Source organism: Hemicordylus capensis, chromosome 5 (assembly GCF_027244095.1).
Source record: "Hemicordylus capensis ecotype Gifberg chromosome 5, rHemCap1.1.pri, whole genome shotgun sequence".
Taxonomy (NCBI): Eukaryota; Metazoa; Chordata; class Lepidosauria; order Squamata; family Cordylidae; genus Hemicordylus; species Hemicordylus capensis.
In genome coordinates, this window is record NC_069661.1 from 183,877,667 (window position 1) to 183,905,467 (window position 27,801).

The following is a 27,801-nucleotide window of genomic DNA, read 5'->3' on the forward strand; positions in this document are numbered from 1 at the left end:
GTTGAGAGATGATCTGTCCACTAGGAGTGTGTGACCACATCTTCCCCAGCACCAATTCTGCGTACCATCCTACCATTACTTAAGCGCCAAAGATGGTTCATCCAAACCACCCCACTGCACAGAGATTTAAATATTACTTTAACATAGTATTTCAGCTGCATGTTGAGGAGCAATTTGAATGCATCACCCACCATGCAATGAAGCAATAGTGGGACAGCGAACCAGACAATATGTACACACTCATTTTCCTCCCACATGCACCACTTCTTCTTCTTCTTCTTCTTCTTATTATTATTATTATTATTTATTTATTTATTTACACACAGTCTACCAGATGTTATTGACTGGATTTGGTACTTTAATTATCGGGCCCTTTTGAAGGGTCTAGGATACCTAAAGAAAAATTAAAGATAGCATCGTAGTATCCGTGCTGTCCCAAGTAGTGTGGCCTTTTGTAGCTGATGTGTTGTAACTTTATCAATGCCCAAGGTGTCAAGCTGGTGTTCAAGTTCTTTTGGTACTGCACCAAGGGCACCAACAATTATTGGCACCACTACTGTTTTCTTTTTCTTTTTCCAGTGCCGCTCAATTTCCATTTGAATGTCCTTGTATTTAGTTATTTTCTTCAGTTGTTTTTTTGCCAACCCGTCTATCCCCTGGGATTGTAATATCAATTATGAGAACCCAATTCTTCTCAATGAGATCTGGCGTATTGTGCACTAAATGCCTATCAGTTCATATTCTAAAATCCCAAAGGATTTTTACCTCCTCATTTTCTGTGACCGTCTCAATTGGATGATTCCACTAATTCTTGCTTGCTGGCAATTTGTAATTCTTGCAAAGGTTCCAGTGGATCATTGCAGCAACTTTATTGTGTCTTTCCTTATTATCAGTCAGTGCAATTTTCTTACAACAACATACAAGGTGCTCAACCATCTCATCCACTTCCTTGCGTAACTGAGACTTACTGTCTCTCTGTGTCTTATCAATTTTTGCTTTTATAGCATTTGTTCATAATGATTGTTCCTGCACTGCAAAAATGAGACCTTCTGTTTCTTTCTTCAGTGTCCCCTTCTTTAACCACTATTGCTATTGTTGACTTTTGATTGTATGTCATTAAAGAACTGATCATGCAGTGGTTTGTTGTGCCATTTTTCTCGTCGATTCCTCATCTGCTGTTTTTTGTATTCATCCTTTGATTCCTTTATTTTCAACAGTCCTGTCCTCCTCACTTTCTGTAGCATTTCTTCTTGGCTTTCATTGATGTATTCCGCCAATGCTCATTTTTCTTCTTCAACAGACTGTCTGACTTGCAACATTCCACATCCACCTTCATTTCTTGGCAGATACAGCCTATTAACATCACTTCTTGGGTGCAGGGCATTATTGATGGCCATTATTTTCCTGGTTTTCTGATCCAGTGCTGCTGCTGCTTCTGCTGCTGCTTCTTCTTCTTCTTCTTCTTCTTCTTCTTCTTATTATTATTATTATTATTATTATTATTATTATTATTATTATTATTTGTTTTCTATACCACCCTTCAAAAAATGGCTCAGGTTGGTTTACACAGACAAATAATAAATAAATAAGATGGATCCCTGTCCCCAAAGGGCTCACAATCTAAAAGAAACATAAGATAGACACCAGCAACAGTCACTGGAGATATTGTGCTGGGCGTGAATAGAGCCAGTTACTCTCCCCCAGCTAAATAAAGAAAATCGGCACGTTAAAAGGTGCCTCTTTGCCAAGTTAGCAGGGGTTGGCGAACATGTCCTTATTAGGCACTGGTTGGAGTATCATCTGAACCGCCTCAGAATAATGCATGCTACCCCCCAAATTGCTCTAATGGAGAGAAACTGAATTGCTCTGACAGCCCCTAGGAAGAGTTGAAGGAGCATTGGGCAGAATTGCCTCCAGCTGGCATTGTATTATCCCACAAGCATCTCCTGTATAGCTGGGCTGTTAGTGGCTTTCCATGGTGCTGAAGCAGCAGTACTGATGATAGCTATCTGATTTCTGCACAGGAAGTAGGGTCAGGTTATAAAATCTGTGCAGAGGGAGCAGGTGCCTCCTTATGATGCCTATGGAACACTCTTATCACATCCTGATATACTCCCCACAGTACAGTATAGCATAGTATGAACCACAAAGTACTAACCACTCCTTTATCCTTAATGTAGAAATTAGTATGGTTTTCTAGTAAAAATAATATATTAATCTTATTTTCTGCCTTGGTTGTAGCAACTCATTCTGTTTTCTTCCATTGTTCCCCACTCTTTGAAACAATTCGGAATGCGGCCTGTTTCTTCTGCCTAAAACAAGCAGTCAATTTTAATTAACTCAGTGTGCAAGAGTTGTTGGCATTTGTGGAAACCAGGCACAAAGCCAATACCCAGAGCATCTTAGATCAATTTGCCCAGAAAGAAGCAAAGAAAAGGACAGTGTTTGCTCAGACAGCCTTACAATGATAGCCTGAAATCACAAGAGCTGGAAATAAAAACCAAGTGCCAGTTATGTGGCACTTGCTCAAGTGAGTAGCCCATAATTTTTCCGCCTTGGGGAATCACATGAGTAGAAGCTGAATTACTAAACCTTATTTATTTTTATTTAGCAGATTTGTATCCTGCCTTTCTTCCAAAGAGCCTGAAAAATCATACATAGGATTTCCCCATTTTTTCCTCACAGCGAACCTATGTATGACAGGTCATTCATTTATCTTCACAAACCTGGGCACAAAGATCGTGGATACAAAAAAAGAGTCATTCACAACTAAGTTTCAATGAAATCAATGGGACTTCTTAGCTATAGCCAAGTCCGATTACAATGTCTCTAACTGACACTTAAATGATGCTTAGTGGTGCTTACATTGACTGGCCTTAGTGAAGTTCACAGGGAATCAGTGAAACTTGGTCTCCTTGGTCCAAGTTTATTCATTCTATTCAATATGCTGCATAGGCTCTACACTTTGGATTCCCACAGTAATGTTATAAAAAGCCAAAAGGAAAACCAGATTTACTGTCCATAGTTAAAAATATTTAAGTACTTAGAAGTGGTCTGGATGAGATGAATTTTCTGGCTCATCATTCTGGTTTTTGGCCTAGTTTGAGGACTGAAACTGACTTGGTCTTCTTGGTGAACAACCCATGTCAGGAACTAGACAAGGGGAGTGTGTCCTTCCTGGTTCTTTTGGATGCCTTAGAGGGTTTTGATACCATTGACCATGGTATGCTTCTGGGCCACCTTTCAGGTTGGAGGCACAGTATTATTCTGGGTCTGGTCCTGCTTAAAGGAGAGGTTTCCAAAGGTGGTGCTGGGGGACTGATGTTTCTCCCCTTAGCCTTTGGTTTCCCACAGAGTTTCATCTTGTCCACCACATTGTTTAACATCTACATGATGTTAACATTCCTGTGGAAGGAGGTTTCACAGTTGGACAGGGCTTTCTGGAGCTGTGAAAGTCCTGTCCTGAGACCCCCATTGGTCTCACTTCAGCCAGCAAAGAACCCAGATCAAGCCCTCTCCAGATGATCTCAGTGAATGGGCATTCTCATATGGAGTACTATGGCGGTTCTTTGGGTACCTCAGACTCAAGCTTTTGGGGGGATAGATAAAACTATGCAAAGACACTTGGGGCCATGCCACTAACTGACATTCCATCAATGCTGGAAGGAGTAATATTGGGAGCACCAGGAGTGCTCCCAGCATTGGGAGCATTGGGAGCACCAGGAGTGCTCCCAAACTACGCACCTGTTTCTTCAGAGTGAGTGCCACCTTTCCAGAAGAGGGATGTCATGGGCAGGATGGGAGCTCAGATTTATCCTACATGAGATAGGGATGGATCAGCCCACATCCTGACCATAACAGCCCTCAGTTAAAAATTTTTCACTGCCATCTCAGGATCAGATGGAAACCAGTGGCAGAATTGGGTTTCATTTGCATATTAGAGACATCACATCCCATATCCTTGATTACCTCTCTCCAGTAGTTGTAGTAGACTCCCTTTGGGAATGATGGGTGTCAGTTGCAGCTACTCTGAGGCAGAGTTTAGTAAACAAAGAGCACAGGCTCTTGCACAGGCTCTTGGAGGGCAAGGAAGTAATGAGCCCACATCCATCTTGGATGTGCAGTTCATCCTGCTTACGTATGCAAACCAGTAACCATAATCAAAATGGATCCAAAATTAGTCTTCTTGCAATGCATGCCTCTATAAATGCTCTTTGTAGATTAAAATAGAAGAAGAGAAACCACAAAAGCTAGCAGGATTTTTATTTTATTTCAGAATATACTTGCTTGCATTAAAGTGGTGGTAGGTGCTCTATATTGTTGTTGCCCGTGATAAGGATCTTTATTCCTTTAATGAGTTGGAAATGCAAGACTCTGAGTAAGTGCAAGCATTTCACCACTTCTAATAAGAAGCAGCATTTGTGTGAATAATAAATCAGCATGTGTGTGAATATAGGTAATTTATTTGACAACTGGGGAAAAAAATCCTTGGAATGAAAAGATAACCGTTCAAGACTTTTCTACAGGAATTTCTCTAAAAATTGTGTATTTATCTAAATGTTCAAACACAACCAAATGTATGATATTGAATCTGGGAGGAAAACCCTCTGTTTATCTGTCTCTGAAATGATTGAAAGCTTGTGGGCGAAAAATGTTTCACATAATGCATGGTTTGTTAGGTGTGTTAAATCTTTTTTTTTTTTCAGTGTGACTATTTAAACTCATTGCAATGAACATTTTACAGGCAGAGTTTATTTTGATATGGTGGTCATATCAAAATATCACTGAAAAGCATCACTGAAAAGCATTATGATGGGCGTTATTATTTAATTCAATAGTATGCTTAGTGGATGAAGCTATGGATTGACCATGTGAAGTGATCAGCAGGAAAAGAAGCAAGAGTGGAAATGAAGAAAAGGACTGGCATGTGTGATATATGGCAGGAAGAGAGAGCAGTGTAAATGCTTTTCACCTTTAGATGTTTGTCCTCACAACATCTCAGTTTCATAGACCATGAAAAACTAGAGCAAGGGTTCTCAACCTTGGGTCCGTAGTTGTTCTTGAATGACAACTCTCATCATTCCCAGCTTTTCACCATAGTGGCTGGGGATGATGAGAGTTGTAGTCTGATGACAACTGGGAACCCAAGGTTGGGAACCCTAGGACTAGGCCCTCATCCTGAGAAAGGTAATCAAGTGTAAATCCTGTTGAAAGAAATGGGACAAATTATTTGCTACTAACTTAAGTCATAGCTATTTCATTATGACTGCCTTCGGACATAGTGTGAAACCTAGAGTAGACAAACCTGTGATTAATCAGTGAGCCTGAGAATCGTCCTGGAGATTATCGTTGAGCCACATCTCACAGCTTCTGGCTTGTGGGCAGAGGGGCCCTCCATCTTCCTGGTCTGCTGAGGCACATCCCAACAAGCTCCATACTGCTCGCGTCACCGGACTATGGGCAAGGCGTCACAATGTCAGTAGAGTGGCAACCATTGGCCACAATCTTTGAGGGGGCATGCCCAGTGCGATTGTGCCTTTTTGGCATCAATCGGCCACCCTCAGCAGGGAAAGGCAATTTAAACCCATTCCTCACACCACTTGCACCACTGCCTTTGCAAGGACCCCACAGCCATAAAGTCTCACACAAGCACAACTACGGATATTGGGGGATGCAGAGGGGCACCAATTTTCTGTTATTCCTGGAAGGGGTTGTGATGACTTACTAGGAGGCAACATGTATATGAGGATAGGTAAAGGTCCTGGGGTTTGGTCCACTGTGACAAAGGATACTCTTGGAATGGTAGACCAGGGACAAACAATCCAGGAAGACCAACACACTCCTGCCCCTGTGTCAGCTTGCCGGCCCTCTCAAAAGAGTGCCAGTCTACTGGAGAGGACCCAAGGCTCCATGAGCTTTGGGTCTCTGTTGGACTGCACTCTCATGAGGTAGGCCATCCCCCACTGATCCCTACAGAGATCATTGAATCTCTGGTTAATAATAGAACTCATACTCCGCACCTTTGCATCTCCACTCAACCCTTCCAGATTCCAAGGAATCTAGCCCCCTCCATGTGTCTGGGTGGTCTCACGTAGGCAGAGTAGGGAAATACTGGGGATAGATCCTAGTTCACATTCAAATATCCTGGGCTGGGACTGGTGTTGCGGCATATGGCAATCGGCCACTGCAGGGCATTCCGGGACAGGACACCCATTGAGCTGAATGATCCCTGGCAAGCCAGGTGGCCATGTGGAGCAAACAAATACATGGGTATGTGTTGTAGGGAGAGCAGACTGTCAGAGGGAGCACTTGGACTCCTGATTCACAGTAGTTGGAAAGGTGCTGCCAGGGTACCCTTCCTCAGGGCTTTCAAGGATCTAGCAACCAGGCTGGACAGCAACAGCCCTCTGGCCCGCATGCATGTCTCTATGGCCTGTCACTCTCATGAGAGAGTAGTCCTTGGAAGAAGGGACATACATCTATTGGATATTTTATCATCACACTGGCCTCTTGAGCCACTCCCTGTAACAAATATCTAGGTGTAACCTAGGATGTTTCTGCTCATGAGATATGCCCAAAACATCATGCTTTAACTTAAGGGGAAGGAGCTGGGCCTCTGTTCCCCCCAAACTGTACAAAAGAATAGAACAAACCCACTTAAGAATTCTAGAGGCTATATTTTAACCCAAACATTTGGTTATCCCTTTGAGGGTAGACTTTTCGTTGCTGTCACACATGGTACCACACCAGTCATGGGAACCACCAACCTGGGGGGCCAAGGCTGAACATTTGGATACACATACATATATGTGCAGTGTTTAGGGAACACTCTGTACAGTAGGTGGGAGCAGCAGCATCCACGGGAACCTTAATAATACAGGCACTGTCCAGGCATCCAGGGAAATCAATGCCATGCTGACCAACCCCAATCCACAACACCTTAGAAAGGATGTCTTCTTGGGCAGCCAGACTTGATCAGGTGTGTTATTAATTAAAGGCTTCTTTGCATTTGTGTCCCACTCCCCTTCCCTAGATGGAAGCTGTCAAAACATCTTGTATGGAAACTGCAATTAAAGGTCCTGCGTGCCAGGCAATGTGCCGAGGTGTGTGTTGCAGGTTGCTCAAATAACAGAAGCAAATGGACAAATACAGACAGGAGATATGAAGGGATATGTGTTGTATCTTTCTTTATATGACTGGACAACAGGAAGGTTTCCATGGGTTTCAGCACAGGTTCGGCACATTAGTATTTCTGCCAGGCGACATGGTATCACTCCCCTGGAATTATTTATTTATTATTATTTATTATTTATTGCATTTTTATACCACGCCTCCCAATTTGGCCAAGGGCAGTTTACAAACAAAACAAAAACAGTCAAAATCAGTCAACAACAAAAAGAAAAATCCTAAAATACCATAAAACAATCAGTTAACAAACAATTTTAAAACCCTAAAAAACCAAGTACATTAAAAACCCCTTACAACAATTTAAAAACCATGGAAGGCCAGGCCAAACAGATAAATCTTAAGGGCTCTCCAGAAGATCAATAAAGAGTTCAAATTATGGATTTCTGCAGGGAGCGCATTCCACAGCCCAAGAGCAGCTACAGAGAAGGCCCACATCTGAGTCACCACCAGACGTACCGGTGGTAAGGTAACTGGAGACGGACCTCCTCAGATGACCTTAACGTGCGGTGGGGATCATGCAGAAGAAGGCACTCTGAGGTAACCTGGACCTTAGCCGTTTAGGGCTTTAAAGGTAGTAACCAGCACTTTGTATTTTGCCCGGAAACATATCAGCAGGAAGCGCAACTGTTTCAAAACAGGCATAATATGGTCCCTCTGAGTTACCCTGGGGGACAATCTGGCTGCCGCATTTTGAAGTTAACAGAAGTTTCCAAACTATGTACAGAGGCAGCCCAACGTAGAGCGCATTGCAGTAGTTGAGCCTGGAGGTTACCAGCTGGTGCACCACTATTTTGAGGAATTGATTCAGCTGTCAAATCAGCAGAAGCTGATAGAAAGTACTCCTGGCCATGGCCTCCACCTGAGATAGCAGGGTGTGGCCTGGATCCAGTAGTACTCCCAAGCTGCATTCCTGCTCCTTCCGGGGGAGTGTAACCCCATCCAGCACAGGGAGATCTAACTCATCCCTCAGATTCTGATCCCCTACAATGAGCACCTTCGTCTTGCTTGGATTCAGCCTCAATTTGTTATCCCTCATCCAGCCCATTACTGCCTGTAGGCAGGCATTTAGAGAATGAACAGCATTTCCTGATGATGCAGATGAAAAAGAGAAGTAGATTTGGGTGTCATCAGCATACTGATAACACCCAACACCAAAACTCCTGATGACCTCACCCAGCAGTTTCATGTAGATATTAAAAAGCACTGGTGACAGAATGGAGCCCTGGGGGACTCCATATAAGAGCTCCTGTTTTGAGGAGCAACTGTCAACAAGCTCTACCATCTGGAATCTACCAGAGAGGTAGGAGCGGAACCACTGCAAAGCTGTGTCTCCTATCCTCAACTCCCCCAGGTGATCCAGAAGGATACCATGGTAGATGGTATCGAACACTGCCAAGAAATCCAAGAGAACCAACAAATTCACACTCCCTCTGTCAATTCCCCAGTAAAGGTCATCCATCGGGCCGATCAAGGCTGTCTCAACCCTGTAGCCTGTTCTAAAGCCAGTTTGAAATGGGTCTAGATAATCAGTTTCCTCCAAGACTGCCTGGAGCTGGTCGGCCACCACCCTCTCAATCACTTTGCCCAACCAAGGGAGATTGGAGATTAGCCTATAACTATCCATCACTGAGGGATCCAAGGAAGACTTATTAAGAAGAAGTCTAACTATTGCCTCCTTCAAACAAGGAGGCACCCTACCCTCCCTCAGTGATGTATTTATGATATTAACTAGGCCCCCTCCAACAATCTCCTTGCTAGATCGAAGCAACCAAGTCGAGCAAAGGTCCAGAGAACATGGTAGGCTGCACCGCCCCAAGCAGTTTGTCCACATCCTCAGGAGTCACAGATTGAAACTGATCCAACCTAACACTGCAAGAGGGATTGCTGGACACCTCCTACATAGACCCTGCAGAAATAGTGGAGTCCAAGCTGGCCTGAATACAGGAGATTTTGTCTGCAAAGAATCCACCAAAAGCGTCACAGCAGAGCACCTCCGGGTACTGATTTAAAGCAGAAGGATCAGAAATTATACTCCTCACAACCCGGGATAGCTCTGCCAGACGTGAACCCACGAAGGCAATGTGTGCTGACCAAAATCCCTTTTTTACCACACACACTGCCACCACATAAGCCTTCAAATGGGTCCTATGCTGCATCCTGTCAGATTCGAGTCGAGTTCTCCACTTGCGTTCCAGTCGCCTACCCAGCTGCTTCAGCCCTCACAACTCTTCAGTATACCAGGGGGCCATTTTGAAGCAGGTCTGGAGGGACACTTAGGAGCAACCATATCTACTGCCCTGGTGAGTTCCTTATTCCAGGTTCCTACGAGGGCATCAACGGAATCACTGGCTGCACAAACTTCAAAACCCTCCAAGGCCTTTTGGAAACCTACTGGATCCAGCAGCCCTTTTGGGCAGACCATCCTAATAGGTCCATCACTCCTGCAGGGGTGGATTGTAGCTGTGATACCAACCTTAACCAGGTAGTGGTCCGTCCATGACAATGGAGAAACCACCAGATTCCCCCACCAATGGAACACCCCCCTGATCTGAACAGAAACCAAATCAAGTGTGTGGCTGGCAACATGAGTTGGTTCCGAAACCACGACCAGCTCTGTCAGCTTAGTTAAGGAGTCAGCTGGGCAGCGGGGTCAATGGTACACCAACAGATTCCCCAATCTATCCCTAGTTCCCAGCCTGTGTGTGATATTTGTTGGGAAACAAAATTCTTTGTTGGGAAACAAATTGACATTCTTTGTGATTGTGTGATTTTTGTTAGGAAACAACCAAGTTGCCCATTTACTGGTGTAACCGCGGCTCCATGTGTTTATGCATATACTTTTGCAGCCCTTTGCTGGAGACTTCTCCTGCTGTGCCTGTCTTGTCATACCACCTTTTAATGTGGATTGACAAAGCAGGGACCATGAGACGCAGTGGAAAGCAGGATTTTCCCCATTGTGGTTCTTTCCTTTTACATGCATTGAAGTTTGGAATGTGGCAACACAGCGTCCCTGTTGCTGGGCAATTGCAAGAGGTGTGCAGAGACTGTGTAGGGTATGGCAACTGATTGGAGAGGTGGCTAGTGAGAAGCATGACAGGCATAGAGCTGATGCATTTCTGGGCTGGTCTGAGCTGCCCTCTCTATGGTTTCAGGAGCAGCCACAGCACAAAACCCAGGTTATGATGGTGGAAGAATTCGGATGACATGATGCTGCCTTCAAACCAGAGGTTCCAGCAGTGAAACACATTACACAAAGGTTCTGATTACCGTTTGGGGTTGAAAACCTTGGGTCAGTTGGGTGACAAAACCACAGTTTTACACAGTTGGACAACTAGAAAATTGAACTTCTGGCATGGTTGCCTCTGGTTTGACATTATGTCCTAAGGCTGCAAAGTACTCATTTTGTGAACAGTTCCCAGTGAAACCAGATCTCCAAGTTCTAAGCAGAACTCTCTCCACTATATCAATTTGGCTCTATCAAATTCTAAAGCTTAGCATGATCTCAGACTGGGCATCATCGTTTTCTCTCTTTATAGATATTTGAACAAAGATACAAAGACTTTCCACTGTATAATTCTAACTCTACCAGATTTTCAATCCGAACTCATCATTAAGTGACTACTGCCCTCGGCAAAGAGTCATATCTATGCCATTCTTCCAGCTTTCAGCTAATTGCCATATACCAGATGTTCTCATACTTGGTACCCTAGATATTGTTGGACTATAAATCCCATCATCTTCAGCCACAATGGCCAAAGGCCATTTGGCTCAGAATTATGGGAGTAGTAGTCCAACAACATTTGGGGACCCAGGTTTGAGAACTCCTTCCATATACAATTATCTGAGTTTCTTCCTGGTCTTAGTTCCCACTGAGTCAATCAAAATGCCAGTCACACAAGAAGTTTCTAAAGGGCACAATTAACATGGAATTAACACAATTAAAGAGCACAATTAACGTGGAATAAGGTAATGTTTTCAAGCTGCATTTACCTCATAGTGCTATCCCTTAAAGGGGGGAAATCCAATATATATATATTGTGAACCTTTTTATTGAAATAGACAATTGCAGCCTTTGAGTTCAATTCCGTGAAAGTTAGGTCTATCTAACTCCCATAGAAATCAATCAGCTGGATTTAAGCCTTCAGTTAAATGCTTAAGTCCCATTGATTTTAATGAAGCTTAGGCACACCTAACTTTTTCTGCATTGTGCCCTCAGCACAGAACTTGACTGAGCAGCTAAAACTAAGGATCTAGCAAATATATCATTCTCTGTCAAAATGTACAGGGTTTTAGTCTGCATTTTTCTACAGCCATATTAAATATTCATCAGATCCTACTGGTTTGATCAGCATTAAATTCTATATAACTCTTCAATAAATCTCTGCTTTCCTTTTGTCTCTTCAGCACTCTCCCAACCACTGTGAAGCTGTACTTTATAAACTTCTGCAGTCTTCCTTGCACACCGAATATAACTTCCTTTGAAGAAATGTAAGAACTACTATTTTTCATTATAACTGCAATACGTTGTTGTTTTTTAAAGAAGTGAAGAAAAAAGAAAACTTTAGGATCATAAGTGGGAGCAGTTTGTAGCAAATGAGTTAGAGACCTTTACTGGAAAAATATGCTTATGAGTATGAATTATTAACTGGCTAGTTGCACTGATTGACTGCCACTGGTCTCAAGTTCATATTGGTATGTATGGTTCATGAATGTTGATCTCAGCAGATAAGACAATCAAGGATTATTTATATCACATTAGTATGCCCATGTAAAAATCATACTGTTGGTCAGTCTATCTTTTTCAAGGCTTCTTCTTTTTGTTGCTAAAAATTAGAAAGCACTCCATACACTGCTTAGCCAACATGACAGGCAGCCCTCCATCGACAGTAGGGACCCACCAGGGCTGTTGTGCAACTGAAAAGGCAGCCCTGGTGGTGTAGTGAAAGGCTACTGTGGAATGACTTAAAACCCTCCATTTCCAATGGAAGGAGCACTGCCCTGCTGCCCGGAAGCAGTTTAAAGTCATTCTGTAGCATCCCCATCTCTACTACTATGATGACGACGAATATTTATATAGTGCTTTTCAGTAAAAGTTCCCAAAGCAGCTGTGTGTGTGTGTGTGTGTGTGTGTGTGTGTGTGTGTGTGTGCGCGCGCGCGTGTGTGAGACTCCCTGTCCTGAAAGGGCTCATAGTCTAAAAAAGAAACAAAAGATAGACACCAACAACGGCCACCCGACGAATGTTGTGCTGGGAGTGGATAGGGCCAGTTTCTCTCCCACTGCTAAATAAAGAGAATCACCACTTTAAAAAGGTACCTGTTTGTCAGATAGTGGGGGTGGGTTTCATTTTAAGTTGTTCTGCAACTGCAGCAGGTCCGTAGTGTTGACAGAGGAGTCCCCAACATGTCAGCCCTTGGTACCAGTTCCCTATAAAAATGCTTGTGAAATAACACATCTCACAAACAATAGATCTGAAGTTCACAGATCATGGACAAGACATGAGTGATACTCCTAGGCACTGATATGCACACGACTGTGCCATCTTTAAATGGTATCACCTTAGGAATTATTACTATTGTAAAACGGCCTACATTAAGATCATTTTGCCATATTAATTTCATGCCAAGTATAGGCTCATTGAAAAAGACTTGACATTACCGAAAGCTTCTGCAAATTGAGGTTAGTGAATGATTCTGCAAAAAGGATTCTCAGGGGAAAAACCCAACTTTGAATTCTATGTTTTCGAAGATGAAACTTTCAATTCACTTTATTTATTTATTTATTTATTTATTTATTTATTTATTTATTTAATACATTTGTATACCGCCCAAAACAGAAGTCTCTGGGCAGTTTACAAGAAGATAATAAAAACAGATAAAATGATTAAAACCTTACAATCATTAAAATTAAATGTTAAAACTACTAAAAACACAATTACAACAATATCTAATTAAAAGCCTGGGTGAACAAATTAACTGCCATTTTGAAAGTTCTAAGAGATGGGGAGGCTCTTATTTCAGCAGGAAGTGTGTTCCAAAGCCTCAGGGCAGCAATGGAGAAGGCCCGTCCCTGAGTAGCCACCAGACAAGCTGGTGGCAACTACAGACAAACCTCTCCAGATGATTTCAATGGACGGGTGGTTGATAGCGAAGAAGGCCTTCTCTTAAATACCCAGGGCACAAACTGGTTAGGGTTTTATAGGTTATAACCAAAACCTTGTATTTTGCCCAGAAACATATCAGCAACTGGTGTAAATCTTTTAAGGTAGGAGTGATACCTCTGAGATGACCCAGAGACCAGCCTGGCTGCCGCATTCTTGACCAACTGCAGTTTCTGGACTACGTACAAAGGCATACTACATAGAGCGCATTGCAGTAATCAAGTCTGGAGCTGACTAGCAGATGTACTACTGTTCTGATGTCATTTATCTCAAGAAACAGACGCAGCTGGCGTATCAGCCGAAGCTGATAAAAGGTACCTCTGGCCATTGCCTCAACTTGGGACACCGGGGAAAGGTTTGTGTCCAGAAGAACCCCCAGACTGCATACCTGTTCCTTCTGGGGAAGTGTGACCCCATCCAGAACTGGCAGATCAAAATCATCTCCAGAGTTCCGACCCCACACAATAAGTACCTCCATCTTATCTGGATTCACTCTCAGCTTGTTATCTCTCATCCAACCCATCAATCACTGCCTCCAGGCAGGCATTTAGGGAGGTTATGCCTTCTCCTGATGATGTTGACATGGAGAAAAATATTTGGGTGTCGTCAGCATACTGATAACACTCTGCACCAAATTTCCTGATAATCTCTCCCAGCAATTTCATGTAGATGTTGAACAACATCGGAGACAATATGGAGCCCTGAAGGACACCATACTGAAGTTCAGTTTTTGAAGAAAAACAGTCCCCGAGGCACACCATCTGGAATCTGCCTGAGAGGTAAGAGTACAACCACTGCAAAGCAGTGCCTCCCACCCCCAACCCCTTCAGATGCTCCAGAAGGATATTATGGTCAATAGTATCCAAAGCCGCAGAGAAGTCTAAAAGGACCAACAGAATCACACTTCCTTTGTCAATCCCCAATTGGAGATCATCCATCAGACCAACCAAGGCAGACTCCATCCCATAGCCCACCAGAAAGCCAATCTAAAACTCATCCAGATAATCAGTCTCATCCAAGACTGCCTGGAGTTGGGAGGCCAGCACCCTCTCAATTACCTTACCCAACCACAGAAGGTTGGAGACAGCCCTATAATTACTAAAACTTGAGGAATCCAAGACAGGCTTCTTCAGAAGTGGTCTAATAATTGCCTCCTTAAGGCAATGAGGCATCCTGCTGTCTCTCAGAGAAGCATTTATGAACTCTACTAGGCCTTCTAAAACAACTTCCCTGCCAGATAGTATTAGCCATGTTGGGCAAGGTTCAAGAGAACAGGTGGTAGGCTGCATCGCTCCAAGCAGCTTGTCTACATCCTCATGAGTCACAAACTGAAACTGATCCAGCCTGACCTCATAAGAAGAGTCACTGGACACCTCTAATTCAGACGCTACAGTAATTGTGGGGTCTAAATCTAAGTTGGCCAGAATACGAGAGGTTTTATCCACAGAAAAATCATTAAACACATCACAGCGGGTAATAGATGGTTTCAAATTCTGATTCAAGGGAGGAGGGGCAGTTACTAGCCTTCTCACAACCCTGAACAACTCCACTGGACATGAACTTCAAGACACAATACAGGCTGAAAAGAATAGCTGTCACCCGTATTGCCAGAACATAGATCTTCAAATGTGCTCTATGTTGTAATCTCTGGGATTCGAGTCAAGACTTCCTCTACTTGTCTTCCTCCACTTGTCTTTCTCCAGTCATCTTCTTTGGTGCTTCAGCCCCCGTAGTTCTTCCATATACCAAGGGGCCAATTTTGAAGCAGGTCGGAGAGGATGCTTAGGGGTGATCATGTCGACATTGTTTCAGGAATGGATACACAAAACTTCAGTTAATAATGAATAATAAACACAACTCTGTAATATGGAGTCTTGGCAGAGTAGTTCCCTGTGACACATAGGCCACAACCATACATAACACAGAACTGTGGGTCCAATGTACTCGCAATTCCCCTCCCCACTCCCCCCGCACTCCTGTCCAAATTCGGACATCCAGGAGAGCCGCTGACTGCAGAGAGGAGGGAGCACTGGCTGACTGGGCTTCCTTCTTTCCTGAGGGACAGCCCCGGCAGCCAATAGCAGCTGGAGCGAGGGAGGAACTTCCCCACCCAACTCCAGTTGCGAAGCAACCAGACTGTGGTGCTAGTGTTCGGATGTAATACTGGCATCCCAGAACCAGAGGTCCAGGTGGCCGAGCTCACTACAAACCGAAGGTACAAATCACTGTCCAGGGAGGGAAACCATGGGTCCATTTTCTGGAGGAACTGTGGTTGCCTGGATTTGGATGTTCATTTTTTGAAACCGGAGGTCCCTTCACCTCCAGTTCCATGTTATGTAAAAATGAAGCTGTACTTTACTTCTGGGGAGCAGGTATAGTTATCTATGAGATACATCCATGCAACACGTTATTTGAAAGAGGCATATGCTGATACATGTGCTCCATACAGCAAAGTTGTGATGTTAATACAATAATGGCCTCTCCCAGAGTATATCATTATAAGTTCAGAGGTTTAATTTGCATCTCTTAGGTCCTCCTTCTGAGGAACTCTCTAATCCAGGGTGGCACAGCTTTGGCCCTCCAGGTGTTGTTGGCACATCACTCCTATATCTATTGACTCTGACTATTGCCTATTGACCAATGACTCCCATGACACTGATGATTAACCACTGGGGCTGGGGATGATGGGAGTTGTAGTCCACCAACAGCTGGAGGACCGAAGTTTTGCAGCCCTGCTCTAGTCCTTATGCACCCATGCTTGCAGGTTCCTTACCTATTTGCTTGTCTGTATCTTCCAATATTTCTTTCTATGTACGTTTAGCATGCATTGGTTTTGTTCAGGACAATCTAGCTTGATGGAGACCAACCAGAGGCACACATACCTCTCAATATATTCTGACATTTATAGCTTCACTATAGCCAGTGGCACAAAATTGGGGTGAACTTTCGATATAATTGGATGGTAGAATGCCTGGATCATGTCTCTGAGCAGCAGGAGGCCCTCTGCAGCATGGCTTTGTTTGCTGCTGCTTGATGTTTTGTGCACCCTGCAACTGCCTGAAAGCTGAAAAGCCACACATAAAAGCATAAAGCATCTGCTTCATGCCTGCATATTTCTTGTACTTTAGTTCATTATCTCAAACTCTGTTTATTCTGAAGGGGCCAAATACCTAGGGGAGATATTGTCATTGTTATTTGGTATGAATGAATTTAGGTTGCTTTTTGTGCACAGAGACAAATTTGAAATAAGTTATTCCCATACTATAGCTACATTATAATAGGTAATTAAAGGTCCTTCACAGACTGATATAAGGAAAGACACAACAAAGTTGCTGCAATGATCCACTGGAACTTTTGCAAGAATTACTAATTGCCAGCAAGCAAGAATTCGTGGGATCATCCGATTGAAAAGATCACAGGAAATGAAGAGGCAAAAATCCTTTGGGATTTCCAAATACAAACTGATAAGCATTTAGCACACAATACGCCTGATCTGAAGAATCGGGTTCTGATAACTGATATTGCAATCCCAGAGGAAAGACGAGTCTACCAAAAACAATTGGAGAAAATAACTAAATACAAGGACCTTCAGATTGAAATTGAGTGGTTTTGGAACAAGAAAACAATAGTGGTGCCAATACTTGTTGGTGCCCTTGGTGCAGTACAAAAAGAACTTGAACACCATCTTGACACCTTGGGCATCAATAAAATTACACTTCAACTACAGAAGGCTACACCACTCAGGACAGCACGAATACTACGATGATCTTTAATTTTTCTTTAGTTATCCTAGACCCTTAGAAAGGGTCTGATAGTTAAAGTACCAAATCCAGTCAATAACATCTGGTAGACTGTGTGTAAACAAGAACAACAACAAGAACAACAACAATAATGATGATGATAATTAATAAAAAAAATATTTACGAGGTAATGTGGCTGACATATGATGGCAATATTTTTAATAGAATAATAAACTGTTGTCCATCTAGTTCAAACCCTTGCTCAGTGTAGGAAATTGAGAGCATTCCCAACAGATGGCTGTCCAGCTTCTGCCTGAAAATATCTAGCAACGGAGAGTCCAACCCCATGCCCTGATAACTAGTTCCATTGTCAAAGTGCTCTGATGAAGTTAAGAAGTGAGTCTTAATGTTCAACCAAAATCTATCAGTTAGATCTAGTCCTGCCCTCTGGGGGAAACAGAGACTCAATCTTCCTCCATTTCCCCTTCCTTCAATCTCTCTGGGAGCTGCCTTCAATCCTTGTATTACTAAGATTAACCAATACCATATTTTCACATTGTGTTTTTGCATTGTGCAGTGCACTAGGAGCTTAAACATCTTGAGAAATGTAAAATAAATTTTAAAAATGCTGTTGTGTATTTAGAATCTTGATTCTAAATTCTTAACCATCTCCTCCTTTGTGTCACTTGGTTATCAATGAAGCGTGTCTAAATCCTTGTGCTGTAAACTGATGGATGAGAATCACTGATAAGGCATTTGCTTATGGTATGATCACTATCCACAGTTGCTTTCATTGAACTACAAGATGCTTCAACAGTGCAGCAAAGCTGAAGAATGGAATAACAGCAGCTTAATATTCAGGCCCAGTAAGCACTGAATTAATGATGAATAACTGAGCAGCTACATTCCAGGCTGAGACACATTTTAGTTCAAAAAAGTTTTACGACTAATTTTATGACTTCTGATACAGTATGTAAATAAGAATGACAGTAAAAATGGCCAATGAAAATGACGTCAGAAGCAATTTTTTTTTTGAAAAAAACCTGAGAGCAATCAAAAAAAAAAAGGATGAGAATGGGGCTGTAATTAATCATATTAGAATTATAAAAATGAGTTGTAACATGAGCTATAAAGAATAAGTGAAAAAAGAATTTCAGGCCCTTAGAATGAGGATGAAAATTTTCATTAGCACTGAAATCCATTTCAGTGGAGAAGATGATAGCTTCAATTGATTCAACTCTGAAAGATTTAACAGGGAATCGGGCAACTATGATTAATACAGAAGGCTCAAAAAGAATCTCTGAGCAGACACAATATAATCTGAGGAGAAATCTAAAGTTATAAAGAAGCTTTACTTGATAAACTTTAAAATAAGTCTGATAATTAAGTTGCAGCTCTATAATCAAATATAATTCATGCTACTTTTATTAAAGAAAGGTTCTCAGCTATTGTAAAAGTAGTAGTTGACTTTCAGTGAAGACACCCATCCATATTAAATAAGCTGGGGGAAAAGTATAGGAATAAGAACTGGAATTAACTTTGCAACAGAAGCAGCACTTAGAATGTCTGGTCTTACAATAATGTTTCAGGGAACCATGGATTACATCCAAAGATGTAACTGATTAAAAGTGCTGAGTCAAAAAGCATAGGTGCATTGCATCAGCAGGGTTTAAAATGTGTTGAAATCCTAAAGGAGTTTGTTGAAGTCAGTACAGTTTTTCCATTGACTTCAAAGGGCTTTGGTTCATGCCTGTACTTAGGAAAACACTCCATCTCCTATTTTATTAAATGAATAATACTTTCACCATGGATCTACTGGGGGTTCTGAAAAAAAGATTTCCATGCTGAAATGGAATTATTAATTATTTTCTACATAGCCACAGGTGCATTCAGTGTGGGTCAGAAATAATTGTGGGGAGTGGGCTTATATCTTATACTCCTTTCTTGTGACGTTTGTAATTTTTCCATGTTGGGATATACTTTGCACACATGCACACTGCACCCATTAGCTTAGGGCATGCCAACATGATTTTTAGGGAAGAAGAGTTCCTGCATGCCCTTATCCTAAGCCACACGGCATTCATGCACAGACCACACTGATCATACAGTATCATATCCATATGTTCACACAAGAGTTAAGGAGAACCATGCATTATGCCCTAGTGATATAGCCCAAACAGGGGGGGAGGATGATCTTACCAAGATTCCTCACTGCTGGTCAGCCTGCAGTTGCCACTGGCTTCTCTGGTGGTAATTCATGGTCGGGCCTTCTCTGTAGCCACTCCTGAACTTTGGAATGTGCTACCTGTAGAAATATGAAGTTTAAGATCTTTGGCAGTTTTCAGAAGGCCTAAAAAACATTTTTTTAGCCAGCATTTGGTGGTGGTTCTTAACTTGTTTTAGGAATGTACATGAATCGAGGTCTTAACACTGAATCCCAGCACTACTCCCCTTGGAATAAGTCTGCTGTTCTACATCCGAGACTCTTTGGTATAGCTCTCTGAGATTTCCTAAATAAACTACAATACTTTGAACTTTAACTACATGTCTCCAGAGAATATGAATTAGCAGTACTCTCCTATTTATTTATTTATTTATTTATTTGTTTGTTTGTTTGACATATTTATATACCACCCAAAACACAAATCTCATGCACTTCTGCTGCAGGTGAGGTAGATAAATGATCTCCCCTCCAAATCTCTCTAACAAGTTTGGATTATACTTTTCTGGCACGCACAATTAAAAGGGCATGGTCATTCTGACATCATTTGTATGTGTCCAGATCAAAAGATGTCAGGATGAGCACCATCTTGGAATGTCCCTCTTTTGATTGTGTGTTCTGGAAAGCATTAGGTCTTAAGTTAAGTCAATTAATTTCTATCCTTCAGTGGTAATCACAAGAGAGGGAATCTGGTGAGACCTTCATCTTGTTCTTGATATGGGTAGTGCTCCCTCTGAAAGAGAAGGTGTGCAGCCTGGGGTACTTCTGGACCCAAAAGTAGTGCCTCTGTACAGTTTGGGCTAGTGCACCTGTTGCTGCAATTTCTGAAGAAAGCAGATCTGGCCACGATCACTCATTCCTTGGTGACAATAAGATTATAACCCAGTTTAGACTTAGATTAATGCAGTCTGCTCTATGTGGGGCCACCCCTGAAAAACATTTAGTTACGCAACTGGTACAGTATGCTACAGCCAGGTGGTTACCTGGGGCTTTGAGGATGGAGTATGTCGACCCTTTCCTGTTTGATCTGCATTGTCTCCCTATTTGTTTTTAGGTTGCTAGTTGTGCCCTTTAAGGCCTTAATGGTATGGGCCCTAGGTACCTTAAGGTCTGCATCTTCTCACAGGTTTCTACCTGCCCATTAAGGTCTTCTGGGAAGGCTCTGCTCTGTATGACGATGTTTGCTGAGACTCCTTTGGCTAGCATACAGGACCAGAGCTTCTCACTGGTGGTACCCAGGCTCTGGAATGCCTTTCCCAAGAGATTCATAATATTCCCTCTCTTCCAGTCTTCAGGTATCTTTAAAAACTGTGTTTGGCCGGGGCTTTGGGATTGCTAAAAGTGCTTGTTTCTCTGTAGTCGTGGTTTTAGTCTGTGTTATTTATAGTGTGTATAAGGTAAAGTGTGCCATCAAGTCGATTTCGACTCCTGGTGCCCACAGAGCCCTGTGGTTTTCTTTTGGTAGAATACAGGAGGGGTTTACTATTGCCTCCTCCACAGTATGAGATGATGCCTTTCAGCATCTTCCTATATCACTGCTGCCCGATACAGTACCTGAGGGGATTTGAACTAGCAACCTTCTGCTTGTTAGTATAGTATTTCCCCGCTGCGCCACTTAAGGTGTATACTCTATTTTTATTGTGTTATATATTGTTTTTATATTAACATTCACTACTTTGAGGCCTTTGAGTGACAAAGTAGCATACAAGATTTTTTTAAAAACAACAACAACTAACTTTAGCTTACTTGTGACCTCACGCTACATGGTGGTGGCTGGCATGATGTGCAGACCTCTGTCACATTCCTGTGCTGAAGGCTTCTTTGTGCAGAGCTGTGGGAGCAGAGCGAGAAGGGAAGCAATTTTTGCATATATTTTCTCCCTTCAAAAGTCCTTTACAGTTGTATACATATGTTCTTGAGGGATGCTCCTCTCCCTTTAGAAGGGAGAGGAGAGTCATGAAGATCAACTCTCCCTCTCCTTCCACTCCTGGAGCACTCTCCCTTCCCCCTCCACACCTGGAGCAGGAACGTTGAAGGCTTCTTGTGGACATATAGTCCACCTTCTGGTGATAGAGACCCGTCTATCATGTTTTCCATAGAGTCTCTTTTACTAAAGCTGTATAGGTTTTCCACCAAAAATAGAGAGCTAAGTTGAGTCCCCGGATTTCTAAATTCAAGGTCATTGCTTGGTGATCTATGCACATCATGATTTATATCTCTCACTTTTGGCAATTAAATCATTCTTAGATCATTCTCCAATTGTTCTCAGGTGGGGACGAAGATGCATGCTGACAGGAGCAGATAGTAGCAAGAGATAAATCAGCTGGTGGTTTTTTAAAAAAAAAATCTGTAAAAGAGAAATAAGGCAAGTCATTAAGGGTTCTTTAGGATGAGAATTCAGTGAAGCAGCAGAATTGTAGTTGAGACTTTCTCAGTTCCCACCCAAATCAGCTGGCTGACATTTCCTGATGCCACAAACAACCAGCACTTGGAAGCTTTCAGAGAGGCAGAGTCCAATGTCAGCACAAATTAAAAAGCAAATGCAGAGGAAGGAGAAAACTAATCGTACGATTTGGGCATGTGGTGAATGATACAATCACCTGACTGCTCCCTTGCATCACCTAACTCGGCCTATCAGGGTTTAAGTTATCACTTAACTTTCAAGTCGCTTTCTGAGTTGCATGAATCAGCCCTAGTGCTTAGGATTTCTGCCTTAGGTCTACTTCCTAATTCTGTACTTTTATTTACCAGTACTACTCACGTTTCTCTAATTAGGTAACTTTTAAAGAGATGCTGTAAAAAGCATGTAGCATTACTACGCTTAGCTGCATACACTAATTATATAAGCAGGATTCAAACTAATTATCAAGTCTGGAATTTTGCCAGGAAAATGAGGCTGGAATTCATGTTTATGAAAAAGTTGTAGGAGATCTTTAAGGACAGTGGTGGCCTAAAACTTCGCATGGTATGTAAAATGAAAACCAAAATTGGATACTTGTGATTATCATAGAGAAGGGGGGGTGGGGGGGTGGGGGAAGGAATCCCTAAATAAATGAAGCTGAAAACTCTCTAGGAGCATACAACATTTTCTGAAGATCAGAGGAAACACAAATGTGGTAACAAATTTATCTCTAGCCTGAGAGTTTGAGTCATCATAGAGGAAGTCTAGCACTAGCTTAATGAGGTTCCTTTGGCTCTTTTGTCACACTTCAGAGCTGGGGTCACTCAGGAAGCTCCTGCTAATTGCAAACAAAGGACAGTGGCAGGAAGTTACAGAATATTTAATAGCATGGGATAAAAATGGTTAAAGCTGAGTTTGATCTAGTAGCTTATTTTCACTAAATATCTGCTAAACAAGCTAGGCATAGAATTAATTACTTTTTAATTAAATTCCGAAACTTAATCACCATACACTGCTTACTCTGATAACATAGCACATGTGGGGCACAAGATAACAGGTTAACAATACTACACAGTTAAACAAAGCTTTTAAAAGGTTTTCATTTACTGTTACTTATTTCAACAGCAAAAGTATAATTATCCCAATAAACTTGTGTGATTGCATATTAGTATTTTCATGCTCATACCCAAAGCCAAGCTGCATTACTATATCTCTGACATCCATCAGTCCTTTTTGTAGTGGAATAACCTTCTTAAAACACCACTAGTATCCCTTTGTGGTAACTACGATGTCTCCTTTCTGTGTCAATAGGAGTCTCTATTGACCACTGGGCTACAGGAATCTGAATGTTGAAGATAATAGAAAATGAGTTTTCTAGAGAAGATTGAGGGGTAAGGCCATGCCTTTCCCATGTCATCAAAACAGAAGTGGCATGTGCTGGCCAAGCACAAGTTAGCCTATTTGAGGCTGATGAACTTAGTGAAAAGTACTGATGTTACTGAAACTTGTATTTCTTAGCTCAGAAAGGCAAATCTCAGTGTCTCATAACTAATGATCATAACTAGAAGGTGATCATCATTCTTCTCTTCATCATATTTTAATCTGAGCAAGAGAATAATTCAGCTTCCATCCCTCTTCCACCCTCCCATGCCCACCAAACCCTTTCCCTCCCACCCACCCACATACGTTTATCCACTCTTCTCAGCCCTTACCTAGCTGCTGTGGCAGATGCAGCTCCAGTAGTGGTGAACAGGAGAGAAGAAAAAAGTGAGGACTCTCTCTCTCCTCAAGGAGCTGCAGCACCGCCATGAAGCATGACAAGCACAAGCAGATATGGGAAATGTAGTTTCCCAAGAACAATTGACATCTATAGTGCAAAGAAATTCACCAGGCACTGGAGCAGTGGCAGAAGGAATGACCCTAATTGTTGCTGGAACAGCCAGAGACAACAGTCAGGTAAGGAGGTGGGAGTGGTGGATGCTCTGAGACATGAGAGGAAGGTCAAAGAAGGCATGTGGATGGCGAGGGAGCTTGAAGGCTCACAGCACTGGGGGAGTGACTTGTTGAAGGAGGGATTGGACTGTTCTCCTGAGTACATCACTGGGGCACAACAGAATCTAATTTGACTTGTAACAACTCTAAATCAACCTATTTTTTGAGGTGAGCAGAAAGTGGTTCAGTTTTTCAAATCAGCTTTATGAGCCTGAATGCGGGGCGGGTGTGTGTGTCACCCCATTACTAGTGGCAAGTTCTCATCCTAGCACTTCTGAATGACTAACTGTTCAGGGCTGAGTAAATATTTTACACTTCCTGACCAGTGTTCCTTCTAACAGGGATTCCCAGATGTTGTTGACTACAACTCCCATAATCCCCAAGCAAAAGCCACTGCAGCTGTGGATTCTGGGAGTTGTAGTCAACAACACCTGGGAATCCCTCTTGATGGGATTCAGTGTTCCTGACCACATTAGCAGTTTGGGATGTTTTATTGGCTATATGTTTGGGTGGTCTACACACCTGCTGACAGCTCCATCTTGTGTTGTGTTAATGTCTAGGGATGTGCGGTTCGGTTCGGATCCGGACCGGTTCGTCCGAACCGGTCCGGATCCGGCGGCTCGATCCCGGACCGAATCGGGCCCTCCCGTGGACCGAGCCGGACCGAATTCGAGCCGGTTCGGTACCGAACCGGCTCGGGTTTCCCGAACCGGTTCGGGAACGAAATTGAGTCTCTGGAGTGTCTCTTTAAAGTTCCAAGTGTGTCCTCCATTTTGTGTCTCCTTCCCGAAACTTTTGCTCCTCCTTGCATCCATTTTGTGATGCTATTTCCAGGCATTGTATTGGCTGCGCTATTGATCCTTGATTGGCCAGAATGAGTCCTTTGGTCTGGTAGGCTGCTTGGCTGTTGCACTGTTGAGAGCTGGCACCCTGTTGGCCGTGGGGGGAGTGCAAAGGTGGGGGCTCCCAAAGGAGGGAATTTCAAACCTATATAAACCCAAGCCTCTTCTCTGGAAACTTCTCTTGGCTGCAGTTGTGGGATCATCTCTGAGACCTGCTTGCCCTTTGCTGGCTGCTCTGGTGTCTCTGTGAGTCCTGACTGTGTCCTGTGTCTCTCTGTGTGTGCTCTGTCTAATCCTTTGTCCACCAGCCCTTTGTGACTCTCTGTGTGTCTCCTCTCTCTGTCTGTCTCTTCTCTTGCCTGTATACTGTGTGTTACTTCACTTTACTTTCTTCTTAATTTCCCCCAATTTTCCCTGTTCCTTGTCTGTCTGCTTTTCTCCCCCCCCCTCCCCCCCTTTCCCTTCTCATCCTTTGGGCCTACCCTCCCCCTCCCCCACTCCCACCCACTGCATCCTCATTGCTTTAAATCTTCTTCCATTAATTATTGCTCTTTGTCCTGCCTTGTTGTTGTCCAACTTTTTGATTTTCACATTGCATTCCATTGGTTTCAGTTATATATTGCTTGCTGGTTTTGCTTAAATTGTACCATTTTGTTTGTTTCTGCTGACTGCTGCTGCCCTGCGAGTTGGTTCACTGAATCCCTCCCCCCCACCCCCAGAGGATTCTGTTGTTGTTTCTTGTTGTCCCATATAATCAGTTTTGGTTCCCTGCTCCAAACTTGCCCCTCCAAGTCCAACCACACCCCACCCCAACCCCACCCCATCCAGCCTTCTCCCAAGTTTGCTGCTGCCAAACCGAGTCCAGTTTTCTTTGCTTGGTTCCACTTATTCATTTGCTATTATTAATTTGCAGCAATTGTGGTTTCATTGTCTCTGTTCACTTAGTGGCCCCCCTCAGAGTCTGTGTTTGGTTCCCCCTCCCCACACCCCCACCCCCAAGTTTTTTCTGCTGGTTATAGTCTTTCTTTTAATTTTTTTTTAAAACTTCTGGCTTGTGTTCTCTTGATATATATTGCTTTATATATTTTGCTACCCTCCTCCTCCTCCTCACCCCCCTGCCTGCCCCCCCCACCCTCCCTCCTCCCAGACCCTACCCTAGCCCAGGCCCAGCTCCTCCCCCAACCACCCCATCCAGCCTAATCGCTGCTGCTGCCCGAGTTGTTCCAGTTTCTCCTTTGCTGTTTGTTGTTGCCCCCTCCCCTTCCCCCCAACACCCCTCTGCCACACACTAGCCCCCAACCACACACACCCTCTCTGCTCCCCCCACCCCACCTCTTTTTCTCCTTGCCCCTGACTCTCTCCACTCACCCCAGGCCCCCTGCCACACACTAGCCCCCAACCACACACACCCTCTCTGCTCCCCCCACCCCACCTCTTTTTCTCCTTGCCCCCGACTCTCTCCACTTACCCCAGGCCCCCTGCCACACACTAGCCCCAACCACACACACCCTCTCTGCTCCCCCCACCCCACCTCTTTTCCTCCTTGCCCCCGACTCTCTCCACTTACCCCAGGCCCCCTGCCACACACTAGCCCCCAACCACACACAGCCTCTCTGCTCCCCCCACCCCACCTCTTTTCCTCCTTGCCCCCGACTCTCTCCACTTACCCCAGGCCCCCTGCCACACACTAGCCCCCAACCACACACAGCCTCTCTGCTCCCCCCACCCCACCTCTTTTTCTCCTTGCCCCCGACTCTCTCCACTTACCCCAGGCCCCCTGCCACACACTAGCCCCCAACCACACACACCCTCTCTGCTCCCCCCACCCCACCTCTTTTTCTCCTTGCCCCCGACTCTCTCCACTTACCCCAGGCCCCCTGCCACACACTAGCCCCCAACCACACACAGCCTCTCTGCTCCCCCCACCCCACCTCTTTTCCTCCTTGCCCCCGACTCTCTCCACTTACCCCAGGCCCCCTGCCACACACTAGCCCCCAACCACACACAGCCTCTCTGCTCCCCCCACCCCACCTCTTTTCCTCCTTGCCCCCGACTCTCTCCACTTACCCCAGGCCCCCTGCCACACACTAGCCCCAACCACACACACCCTCTCTGCTCCCCCCACCCCACCTCTTTTTCTCCTTGCCCCCGACTCTCTCCACTTACCCCAGGCCCCCTGCCACACACTAGCCCCAACCACACACACCCTCTCTGCTCCCCCCACCCCACCTCTTTTCCTCCTTGCCCCCGACTCTCTCCACTTACCCCAGGCCCCCTGCCACACACTAGCCCCCAACCACACACACCCTCTCTGCTCCCCCCACCTCTTTGGACCGCTGCTACTGCTGTGTCCTCCCCCCACACCTGAATCCCCCCTCCCTGCTGCGCTGCGCTTCTCCTCTCTCCTCTTTCTCTCTATCATCTCTCTTTCTCCTCTCTCTCTCTTTCTTTTCTCTCTCTCTCCTCTCTTTCTCTTTGTCCCTGCCCCCCCTCTCTTTTCTCTCTCTCTTAGTCTTTTCTCTCTCTGCTCCCCTTCACTTTCCACCTCCTCTCCCACAGCTGCAGCCGCACACAGTAGCCTACCCACCTGGCGGCTGCCATCGGTTTTTTTTTTCTTTTTATAGTTTTTGGTTGATTTTGTCTCTGCTTGGGGGTGAGTTGAGCGACACAAATAGTGTTGTCTCCTCACTTCTGCCCCTCCATCGTTGTTGAACTACCCCGGTTGCCTGTGTGCCTCGTGCGGCCGCCCTGCTGTGTCTCAGCCCAGGGTGGCTGGCTAGCGGCGGCGAATCCGTGACCAGCAGTGAGTGGCAGGAGAAGGACCGGAAGAAGAGGGGTTAGTGCGTGTGCGATTGTGCACCTTTTGTTGCCCCTTTCTCTCCCTAGCTGGCGGTTTTAAATAGGGACACCCCTATTCTGAAATGCATTTGGGTGTGGGGAGGAGGGAGGGAACCTTGGAGAGGAGATGTACTGTTGTAAAACTTGTGTCTTCATGCCCATGCCCAGTAAAGAAATTGCTGCTGTGTGTTGCGTTGCATTGCATGCGTCTTGCAGGTGGTTTTTGAACAGGTGCCTTCCAGAGTGCTTCCTTGCCTCTGGGGCAGTCTGAGTGGGGTCCAGGGTTCTGATGCGATGCTGCCACTACATGCTGGGCCCATGCCATGCCAGAGTGCTTCCTTGCCTCTGGGGCAGTCTGAGTGGGGTCCTGGCTGGGCTCTGATGCTGCCACTACATGCTGGGCCAATACACACGTATGAT

General features: G+C 44.2%; 1 long non-coding RNA gene across 1 annotated transcript; it reads right to left on the minus strand.

The window, feature by feature from the left end:
* Positions 1–12,975: 12,975 nt before the first annotated feature.
* LOC128325801 (uncharacterized) lies at positions 12,976–21,754 on the minus strand. The gene is made up of 3 exons (XR_008307640.1): positions 21,325–21,754; positions 21,055–21,139; positions 12,976–19,392 (listed from the first exon to the last, which is right to left on the minus strand). It is a non-coding gene; the product is annotated as an uncharacterized LOC128325801 (long non-coding RNA).
* Between the last annotated feature and the right edge of the window lie 6,047 nt (positions 21,755–27,801).